Source organism: Podarcis bocagei, assembly GCF_964188305.1.
Source record: "Podarcis bocagei genome assembly, chromosome: 10".
Taxonomy (NCBI): Eukaryota; Metazoa; Chordata; class Lepidosauria; order Squamata; family Lacertidae; genus Podarcis; species Podarcis bocagei.
In genome coordinates this window covers 70979373-70990373 of record NC_138135.1, presented here as the reverse complement: position 1 = coordinate 70990373, position 11001 = coordinate 70979373, and the positions used below count along the sequence as shown (strand labels likewise).

The window sequence follows — 11001 nt, the reverse complement described above, 5'->3', positions numbered from 1 at the left end:
GCACTAGTATAACACAATACAGAACACAAAGCTGGTGTAGCGTATTGGGGGGAAAACTGTGGTGTGAACAAGGAGGTATTCATAGCTCTTCTCTGCCATAAACTCAGTAGCTGACTTTTGGCAACCCAGCCTCTAACTTCCCATTTGCAGTACAGGGTTTAAAAATACTAACTTTCCTTAAGTTAATGTGGGGAACCGGTGGCCCTCCAGAGACTAGTAGTTGGCTTTTGTCATTTTCTAACCATTGTTATTGACTGCCCCCTCATCCCACATCTTTCAAATATACCTGCTCAGCAAAAAGGTTAATATTTTGAAATGTACTGTCCTCTGCCCTGCAATTCAGCCTGCAGAAGCAGCTGAAATATTCAGCCTTCAACTAATGTTTCACCTGAACACGTGTGCGTGTGTTTTTAATTTCTTATTCCTCCATCTGCCCTTCCATATATCACTAACTGCTCTCAATTGTGGTATGTTATGCCTGCAATAAATTCAAGTGTGAAAGTGCTTTAATTATACTTAGAAAGCTAAAGCTCTTAACACCCATTATGTAGGCAAGACACAAAAACTGTCAGTTGTGGCTGCGTGAGTAGCTACTATACACAGCTCCAGCATAATTCCATAGCTGGGATTTGCCTTGTATAATGCACATCAAACCTACCATACTAAGTTGAAGAGTGTTCCAAGAGCAAAGTGGCTGAATGAGTGTCATTAAATATAGCCATGCTGCTAAGTTAAATGGAACAAAAAACAAAACAAAAAGATAGTTCATTTTTGAGAAATGCTGCTGAGCTAATACCTGGCTAATAGCTCTCATGACTACTTTTCCCAAAGCCATAATTCAGATGGGCAAAGCTAGCTGTGAAGTTTCACAGCCACCTCAGCTAAGCCCGATGACCCCTTCTGATGTTTGCAGCAAAAGCCCCGATATTTTATTGTTATCATCAAGGGGGAATTCACATCTCCTCTGGCCACTATCCATCTCAGCTCATCACAAGAAAGCCTGGTGGGGAAAAAAATGCAAAGAAACACACTCCTTTCTTTTATGTCAAACCCTTTACTGATCTGAAACTGGACAGAAATCTACTGTGGCTTTTTGAAAATAACAGCAACTTCAAAAGAAAAGAAAAGAAAGAAAGACAGAAAATCTTGAAAATGCAACAAAGCTACTCAGAAGGGAGCTGGGGAGATTAAAATGTAACCATGCAACAAGCAGTCCTCTGTTCGAGAACTAAGCACTCCCAAGAGGGCTTAAATCCACAGAGTCTGCAAATGGAGACAGTTCTCCTTAAAATGCCATTTCCCCACTGGCCAGTGGCGTAGCGTGGGGGGTGCAGGGGGGGCCGGCCACACTGGGCGCAACATCTGGGGGTTAGGGTTAGGGGGCGCAAATCCACGGGTTAGGGGGCGCAAATCCACGGGTTAGGGGGCGCAAATTACTTGCCTTGCCCCGGGTGCTGACAACCCACGCTACGCCACTGCCACTGGCCCTATTCATCTCAGCATAACACAAGACTGCAATATAAAATTTGGTAGAATTTCTGTCGTTTTCCCCTCCCCAGTGTGGACGGAGAAGCATGCGAGCCATGATGTTGCATAAGGCACTTGTCAAGATAGAAGCAGTATTTGGGTCACTGTGTTTGGTCTCAGTGTGAATGGCACCACTCAAAGCAAAAGCATCAGTTTCATGGACAGTTCTTGGGCTGGCTACCAGCCCTTTCCACATCAAGTGACAGCGCAGTTAAGACGTCCCTGGGTACATTTCATAGTAGGGGGATGAACCCGTGGCTCTCCATATGTTTGCTGGGCTACAGCTCCCATTGTTCCTTGTTATACAAAAAATATGTGGTTGGCTTTTACAGCCCTACTCCCTGTTATAGGAATTCTAAGGTCTTATATATAAAAAATAAATGTTCATCAATGTACAAGGCAAACACATACATAAGTAAGTAAGGCTGACGTTTATTTGCCTGTTGGAACAGAGTTCACACACATACCCCTTGCAAGGAGATGAGGAGGACCCAGAACAAAGGTGTGTAACAGCTTTTAAAGACTTTAGATGTTGCCCAACCCTTAGCCAAAGACCCTCCAAAAGTATCACAGAAAGAGATGGTCTGCAACAGAAATTTGACAGTGTAGTGTGTCTCCTGTCTGTCAAGATATCTGATAAGGCTTGCTGATTGCCCCACCTTGGCCACTGATGAATATTCAACTTATTTATGACAACTTAGAATTCTTACAACAATCGTCTGCCCCCCCCCCCAAAAAAAACTGGTATCCAGCTTCTCAGATGGTTTTCTATAAACATGAAGAGAGACTTGCATGCCAGGCCTTTTAAGGCTATTAAGAAGCCTTCTCTCCCCTTTCCTTTAGAAAATGAGGGTCTGTGCTTTGCACTCCCTGTAGAGAAATGCCTGCACCTCTTCAGCTAACTGCCAAGGGACTTTACGTGGCTCAGCAACTGGCAGATTGCTTGCGCTCAGGAGTTCAGGGCTGCTGCTGTGGGCTACGCCAATCGGGTGTTTGCACAAAGTTTGGCATCATTCATGATCGTAAGAACATAAGAAGAGCCTACTGGATTAAGCCAGCAGCCCATCTAGTGCTGGGAAGTTTTTGCCTCTGCACATGAGTCTGGGAATGTTCTGATCAGTTCACATTGAGTTCAGTACCCTGACCTGTTCTTAATGCATTGTTGGCCACATCTACGGACTGTGATTGTTATGTTCTTTCAAGTCATGCAATATCAATCCCTAGTAACCATGTGTTCCCTTTCCCAACCTTTATGATGAATGCCCTTGCATTGTATTTGTGTTAACCAATCAGCAACAAGCACATATGTGGTAATGCTGTAATATTCAATAAAAGAGACTCGCCGAGACATGCCTGGAGTACTGTGTCCAGTTCTGGGCACCACAATTCAAGAAGGACACTGACAAACTGGAACGTGTCCAGAGGAGGGCAACCAAAATGGTCAAAGGCCTGGAAATGATGCCTTATGAGGAACGGCTAAGGGAGCTGGGCATGTTTAGCCAGGAGAAGAGGAGGTTAAGGGGTGATATGATAGCCATGTTCAAATATATAAAAGGATGTCATATAGAGGAGGGAGAAAGGTTGTTTTCTGCTGCTCCAGAGAAGCGGACACGGAGCAATGTTTTCAAACTACAAGAAAGAAGATTCCACCTAAACATTAGGAAGAACTTCCTGACAGTAAGAGCTGTGGAAGACAGTGGAATTTGCTGCCAAGGAGTGTGGTGGAGTCTCCTACTTTGGGGGTCTTTAAGCAGAGGCTTGACAACCATATGTCGGGAGTGCTCTGATGGTGTTTCCTGCTTGGCAGGGGGTTGGACTCGATGGCCCTTGTGGTCTCTTCCAACTCTATGATTCTATGATTCTATGATTCTATTCTATGCTCGGTAGATGCCTCCCGTGTGACACCTTGCCATTCGTCTGTCGCTCATTTCAGCCCAACAATCTAGTCCAGCATCCTGTTCTCAAAGGGCCGACCAGATCCTTATGGGCTATCCAAAGCAAGACCTGCGCGCAACACACTCTTCCCCCTTGCAACTTCCAGCAACTACCATTCAGACCATTGGCCTTCAGTGGGGTTGATGGGAGTCCAAGAACCCCTGAAGGGCCACAGCTTCCATGGGCCTGTATTCTACAGTGCCTGTGACAATCCCTGGTGATGATGGCACCATTCTATTCTCACCCTGAGCAACTTTGTGAATATATCTATTTATGGCCTAGTATGGCTCCACTTGGGAGTAACTGCAGACAGGCACTTAACATGAAGGGACATCTTAGCTCAAACCTTAAAGCAAAACTATACGGAACCTTTTAGAGTCAAGATAAAAGGAAAAGCAAGGCATAGAATATGATATCTGTGCTTGCTCACCTGTAGTATGATTACTCACTGAAAGGAAAAAAAGCAACCCAGGTGTTTCCAGAGAAATGCATAAGGTGTAAGAAATGTTAGCCTCAAGAAATGTAAAATGTAAAAGCTACGCATGTCCTTTTTTAAAAATGCAAATGTGTCTAAGTAGGAATGAATATATTTGCTGCTGCTACTACTACCAAAAAAGTGATAGGGATTTTTCTTTTTAATAAAAATTGTTTTAAAGCTTCGTCTCAACTAGCATAACCTTCCCATAGTATGGTCAAATTACAGATATATATACATGCTTGGGCTGCATTATTGAAATTGCTCTGCTTGAAGTTCAGCAGATTTATATCACAAGGCATTTCACCCTTGCTCAGGGTGAGATGATTGACTCAGCAGCATTTTAATCCATTTGTATCCAAACAGTTGTAAACAGGTTACTTACATAACACAATTTTCTTTGGCCTCCTTTAGATTCTTAAGTGCTTTCTCTATCAGGTTTGCAAATCAGTGTGTTGTAAAACTTATTTACTGGAGTGTTATGTTACCGGGTTCACTCCCAAGTAAGCATGGTTAGAAATATAGCTTCAAACTCTGATATTATCAGTTAATCATGGCACAATCCTATGTGTGCCTACTCAAAAGTAAGTCCTGTGGTATTAAATGGGGCATATTCACAGGAAATTGTGCACAGCATTGCAGCCCTAGATGCAGAGGCATAGGAAAGTCAGGTGGTACCCAGTGTGGAAAATTTATTGATATTTTTTATTTTTTTATTTTTTTGCCTACAACGATAGTTTTACATTATTTCATATTTTCTTACAAAGGAATGTGGATTCTGGGCCTCTGATAACAAGCAGGTGACTGTGGACAGATACTTAAATCTACAGGATGCATTGTGTTTTGGCTTGTGTTATTTTATTTATTGTTTACTTATTTAATAAAAAATATTTTTAAAAACCTGCAAAGTTGTTTACTGAAATAAAAAACCAAACAAACCACAGCAGTAAAATCAAGAAAAATTAACAATCCTACTTTAAAACATACAAAAGCTAAAATATTCAGATTAAAATTACTTCAACTTCCTAAGCGTCTAGGTATGCTTTCCTAAAGAAGAATGCTTTTAGCAGGTGCCCCAAAAAAGTCTAGCAAAAGCACAAGCTTTGTTGCAATAGGCGGGGAGTTCCAAAGGTCAGGTGCTGTCCCAGTAAACAATGCAGGACGGATATTATGTGGAACCCGTAGCAGTGCTTGAAACTACTGAAGGGGAGGTTTTATTTATTGTGATTTCACCATGCTCTGCATTATCTGGAACAGCCTGAAGATTTGACGCAGAGAGGAACCCCACCCGGGTTTCCCCGCATGTAACGTAACAGGCAGGGAGCCAGCTCAGTGGGGAGAGAAAGACATTGGCGGAGGGGAGGACAACAGTCCGCCCATTTGATCCTCTTTGGGATGCTGGCGCTGGGCTCTGGGAGCCCCCTCCCCCAAATATTTATTTGTCTTCAATGTATTGTGACCACTTGTTATTCTATAGGACAGATCCTTTTTAAATTAAACACTTTCTCTGAAATCAAAATGGCCTCCTCAGCAGCCAGGAAAGCCGGCCTGTGTGAAGAACAGGAGACTAGGCCAAGTAGATTCTGCCTGGCCTGGCCTTGGCCCCGCCCCCAACCCAGCTGGCCAATCGGCTGCATGCAGGGGGCGGGGCGAAGGCAAGGCAAGGCCTAATAATCTACTTGGCCTAGTCTCATGTTCTTCACACAGGCCGACTTTCCAGGACCCAGCAAGCCCAGAGGAGGAAAGGGCAGTAGGGGGCTTCCAAAGGTCTTATCTTACTAAACTAGGGATTAGATAGCTATATCTGAAATTTTATGCATATCAGTTAATATATTGACCCTGAAATTTCAGTCTTCAGGACACAGGAAAACGGCCAAGTAAACAGCTATTTTTGTGGAGGAGGGTCAAGGTATTAACTGATATGGACAGTGTAGCAGGAACCCCCCACCCCAATCATTCAGTTTGTACAAACTTCACACACACTCACTCACTACATATGCCACACTTCTGTTATAAATTCATAGAAAAACCAACCATACATCGGATTTGCACTGTTCCATTTTTATTTTACTCCATATGACAAGGACTATCAAAGGGGGGGGGGTGGCTTGGTTCTGGTCAGCCATAATCCCTTCACCATCCCAGCACATCCACAGGAGCGCTGCCCAGTTGCTATGCCAACCCTGATGATCCCAGACAGAAGACAATCCAGATCACAAAGAACTTGCATATGGGAGTGGATTCAGCACAGACTGAAACAAAGGACAATGATCAGATCTTCCCTCTGGGGGCAGGAAACTGCCAACTCCCCTTTGTCTCCTGGAAGTGACTCATGGGCAGGGGGAAAGGAGGAACCAGCCAGGTGACAGGACACTCAGGTTACCACCACAACTCCTCCCTCAACCCCTCCTTTCTGTAATGTATGCATGATGTCAACCCCTCCTTTCTGTAATGTATGCACGATGTTTCTGGGGGTGGGCTTGACCTAGAGCAGTGTTTCCCAACCACTGTTCCGCGGCACACTAGTGTGCCGCGAGATGTTGCCTGGTGTGCCGCGAGATGTTGCCTGGAGGGAGGCGGGCGAGTTGGGCGGCGTGAGGCGGGGCGGCGAGGGCGAGGAGAGGCCGCCCAGCGCGGGGCTCTCGCCGTCTGCCTGCCTGGCTGCCTGCGAGCTCGGCGGGCAGCGCCTCCGTCCGCAGCGCCCGCCTCGCGGCTCTCATTCCCTGCCCCTGCCAAAGCTCACCCAGCCAAGCCGCGCTCTCCTTCCTGCCTCGCTTTGCTGCCTCCTCCCCCCCCACCCCCAAAGCTTGGAGGTTCCCCGGCAAGGGGGAGGGGAAAAAATTGAAACTTTCACTTTCGTGCGTCCCTCCCGGCGTGACGCTGCGCGCTGACGTCACGGGGCTGTAATGGTGGTGTGCCTCGAGATTTTTTTCATGAAACAAGTGTGCCTTTGCCCAAAAAAGGTTGGGAAACACTGACCTAGAGGATGGAAATTTCAAAAGTTTTTATAAGGTCTTGCACACCATCTTTCTGGGTCTTTCCTCTCTCCTGCAAGTGAGGGGAACACCCTGTTGCAACAGTTCAATAAAGGCCAAGCCTACAGGCTGCTGTTTTGCTCCAAGTTATCCTGGTTGGTGTCTTTGTTTTTGTCCAAGGGAGCCCTCGGATTTTTTTCCGGTAACAGCAGCAAATAGCCGAGACGGGGCAGGCCATCAGAAGCGCGCCCCCTTCGCCGCCTTGACTGGGCTGTGGGCAGGGAGCGATGGCTGACGCCGATTTTATGGCAGCCCCCTCGCCTGTGCCCCTGGCAGGGGCCCACCTCATCACCCCCTAGCTAAGGCCCTGGTTGGTGCTGAGCTGAACTGAAAATAAAATATACACTTTAACTGTCAAAAAAATTAATCCTAATGTATAAAATGTAAACAACCAGGAAGGCTGAACATGGAAATGCTGCAGAATGTGCCTTATTAATTTTTAAAATACCAAACCTCAATATTTATTCAGTATTTCAGTATAGCTCATTACAGGAAAATACATTTTCCTCTTAGAGGAATTTTTGAAAAGACATTCTTGAAAGCAGAGAGCAGAACACAGCTTGACAGGTAAAGTGTGTATTTCATTTTCAGTTCAAAGCTGTAACAATTCAAATACCTCAATCAAAGGATGGGGCTTGGGGGTGGGGACCAGGAAGGAGACCTGAATTGTCCCAGTCGAATCACAGTACTAATTAATCTACCAAATCCAGAACACCACACATTCAGGTACATCCCCCCCCCCCCCCCCGTTGGCTTCTTCTTTTATAATCTTATATATTGAACTTATCCCATGCAAAGATTTAGATATTAAAAGGTAAAGGTAAAGAGAGTTTAAAGCAGTATCATACCACTATAAACAATAATGGCTTCTTCTCAAAAATCGTGGGAACTGTAGTTTCTCAAGGGTGCCGATAGTTTTTAGAAAACCTGTTTCCCTCATGGAACTGCAATTTCCAGAGTCCCGATGGAATTGGATGGATTGTTAACCACTCTGAAAGTGGTAGCTCTGTGAGGCATCGCATAAACATGACCCAATACCATTTGAGCCAAAGAGTCAACGGCTTTACTTCCCCAAAGCAGAGAAAACACTTTCTAATGACAGTGTGGCCTTTGCTCTTCAGTCCAGGGTACTTTCACTCTGAGCCCCAACGCTTGTTCTGTTGCATACCTTTGTGGAGGAAGACTTTGGACCAAGGTTATCAAGTCCATTGCACTCCTGCCCTGTACTTGCTAGAGTTTGCTGAGGCAAAGATACTGATGACTTGATACGGGACTATTTGTTTTGCACTCACTTTCGCTGATATAAAGAGCAAACAGGGACCTCTTACCATTACTCCAGATTTATATTAGATAGTGCGGTTCAGTTTTACAGCTTCTCTGCTTAAACCAATGGCAAACCTCTTATGTCGAAGCACTTAAGCTTAATTAGGGTTTTATCAGTATCATAGGTGCTTCTGAGATGTACGTGTGCAAACCACAGGGCGCTAACTTGTGGTAAAGATGTCACAAATAGGGGCGGGGCGGGTCAAGAAGGGTGTGACTAGGGTGATGTCTCCATGGACTATGGATAATTGATTAGAGTACATTTAGAACCCTAATGTAAGGTTTGGATAAGATATATATATGTAAGATATACTCTGTGTCATTTCCATAATTGTTTTCTGGTTATTTATTATATTCTGTATTTCATTTGTAGACATGGAGCGTTCTCTTTCTGGATCCTGTCATTGCTACCCTCACACTTGAAAATAATTATAATAATAAAAGACAAACGAGGGAGGCGGTCAAAGACAACTTCAGGATCTTCTTCAGTCAGACTGCTCCCCCCCCCCCCGCAGCAGGACTAAATGGACACCCTCTGCTCTCTGGGAAGGAAGGAGGAGGCAGCAGCCAGCCAGCGAGGGGTAAGCTCAGGACTTGCTCCAGGCAGTCTGTTCCTCCCTTTGTATCATTTGTTTTAGTTGTTTTAAATTTGTAAATCGCCTTGAGTAACTTGGCAAAAAGGCAGTATAAAAATGCAACAAGCAAACAAGGAATGGAACATCGCATGGGCAGCTGTGGCATTATGTGGCCGGAACAGGAAAGGCTGTGGCCTTAACTATGGGGCCAAATCAGATCCGTCCTCCCTGCTTAGCTGTCACGCTGCACTGTTGCCTACTCTCCTGCTCAGTAGACCTGAAGCACAACCACACAAAGGCACTGGGTTGACCATGTACTATAGTATACACTTGTCTCATACTTCCCTTTGTACAGTGGGCTGATTTCTACATGAACTCACATACCTGTCTCTGTCCTTCATCCAGGCAAGCACATGTCATTATCGTAGTTCGAGGATACATTCCACCTGGGTGGTGGTGGTGGGGAGACAAACAAGGGCTGTAGTGTACTTCAACCCCACCCCCACCCCCGGGCGGAACATGCTTCAAATGTGCTCTAAAGCACATGTATGTAGGCAGAGGGCAAACCCTTAAAGAGGGGTGTGGCATGGAGAAAAGGGGCATCACATGGGGGAATTCTGAGGGCAGATAAAGAGGCCTGGAGAGTCACATTTGGCCCCTGAGTACGTTCCCTGCTGCCACAGCAATACGATAGATACTGAACCTCCATGTCCCTGCAGTTGTGCTGGCAATGGCCACTGGGCCTCTCTGTACCCCAGGTCCATGGAGGAGATACTCTTAAAAGTAGGACGATAATTCCTCCTTCACCCATCACACTGCAACCCACCGTTTTAGGAGCACCCACTTCCTATTTTGTCATTTCCTAGCAGGGCGTTCCATTGTTTTGTAATGTCAGGCTGGTGTCCTCATCTAACCTTGTGCTGCAAACAGTACCTTGACAACGAAAATGGATCCTATGAGTCCTTATGGTTGCAAAGTGACATACTTCAGCTGGTGTTGGGAGTGGGGGAGCCTAATGATGGCGAATCTGTATGTAAGAGTCAGACAGCTGCTGAATTACTTGAAAGCATTGTGGGGTAAGAGCCTAGAGGAGCATTTCAATTGCAGCAGAATGCTGAGGCAACCACATTGAGGTTACTGATGTACCAGGCTCACAGCTAGCTGGCCGGGGGCAGAGCCTGAACTTTATTTTTTTTTAATAAAGAAAAACTATGTCCCTAGCCCCTCTAGAAAAATAAAACTTATGAAGCAAAATGTACAAGTATCCTTAGAAGCAATTTCTGTAAGATGAGCCAGCCTACCTGCTGCCACCTTTTAGTGTTTTTAGCTAATGAGTGACAGACAGATGTCAACAACAACTTGAAATGCAGCTGGAGAAGTGATGAGTTCTTTGCAGTTAAAGCCTCTCTAGTGTGCGCGTAAAGGTAAAGGGACCCCTGACCATTAGGTCCAGTCGTGACCGACTCTGGGGTTGCGGCACTCATCTCACTTTATAGGCCGAGGGAGCCGGCGTACAGCTTCCGGGTCATGTGGCCAGCATGACTAAGCCGCTTCTGGCGAACCAGAGCAGCGCACGGAAACGCCGTTTACCTTCCCGCCGGAGCGGTACCTATTTATCTACTTGCACTTTGACGTGCTTTCGAACTGCTAGGTTGGCAGGAGCAGGGACCGAGCAACAGGAGCTCACCCCGTCGCAGGGATTCGAACCACCGACCTTCTGATTCGCAAGCCCTAGGCTCTGTGGTTTAACCCACAGCGCCACAGCCCTAATGAAATTAAATGAATAGTAGTAATAGTAGTAGCAACTTTCAGGGTTTGGGAACAGGGTTTGTTTGTTTGTTTGTTTGTTTGTTTGATGTGTCTGTTTGCAAGTGTAGAGCAAGAAGCAATTTATTGCCCTGTTATCACCTGGCTGTTATCACAAATGCTCTAAGGTGACTTCTTAGGAGAAGAAGAAGAAGAAGAGAAGAGTTTGGATTTGATACCCCGCCTTTCACTCCCTTTAAGGAGTCTCAAAGCGGCTAACATTCTCCTTTCCCTTCCTCCCCCACAACAAACACTCTGTGAGGTGAGAGGGGCTGAGAGACTTCAAAGAAGTGTGACTGGCCCAAGGTCACCCAGCAGCTGCAGG

The 11001-nt window shown here is 45.6% G+C and overlaps 1 long non-coding RNA gene across 1 annotated transcript; it reads left to right on the top strand.

Annotated features, from left to right (window-relative positions):
- The first annotated feature begins 5608 nt into the window (after positions 1 to 5608).
- Positions 5609 to 10065, top strand: LOC308596703. The gene is made up of 2 exons (XR_014012670.1): positions 5609 to 5704; positions 8669 to 10065. It is a non-coding gene; the product is annotated as an uncharacterized lncRNA (long non-coding RNA).
- The last annotated feature ends 936 nt before the right edge of the window (positions 10066 to 11001 follow it).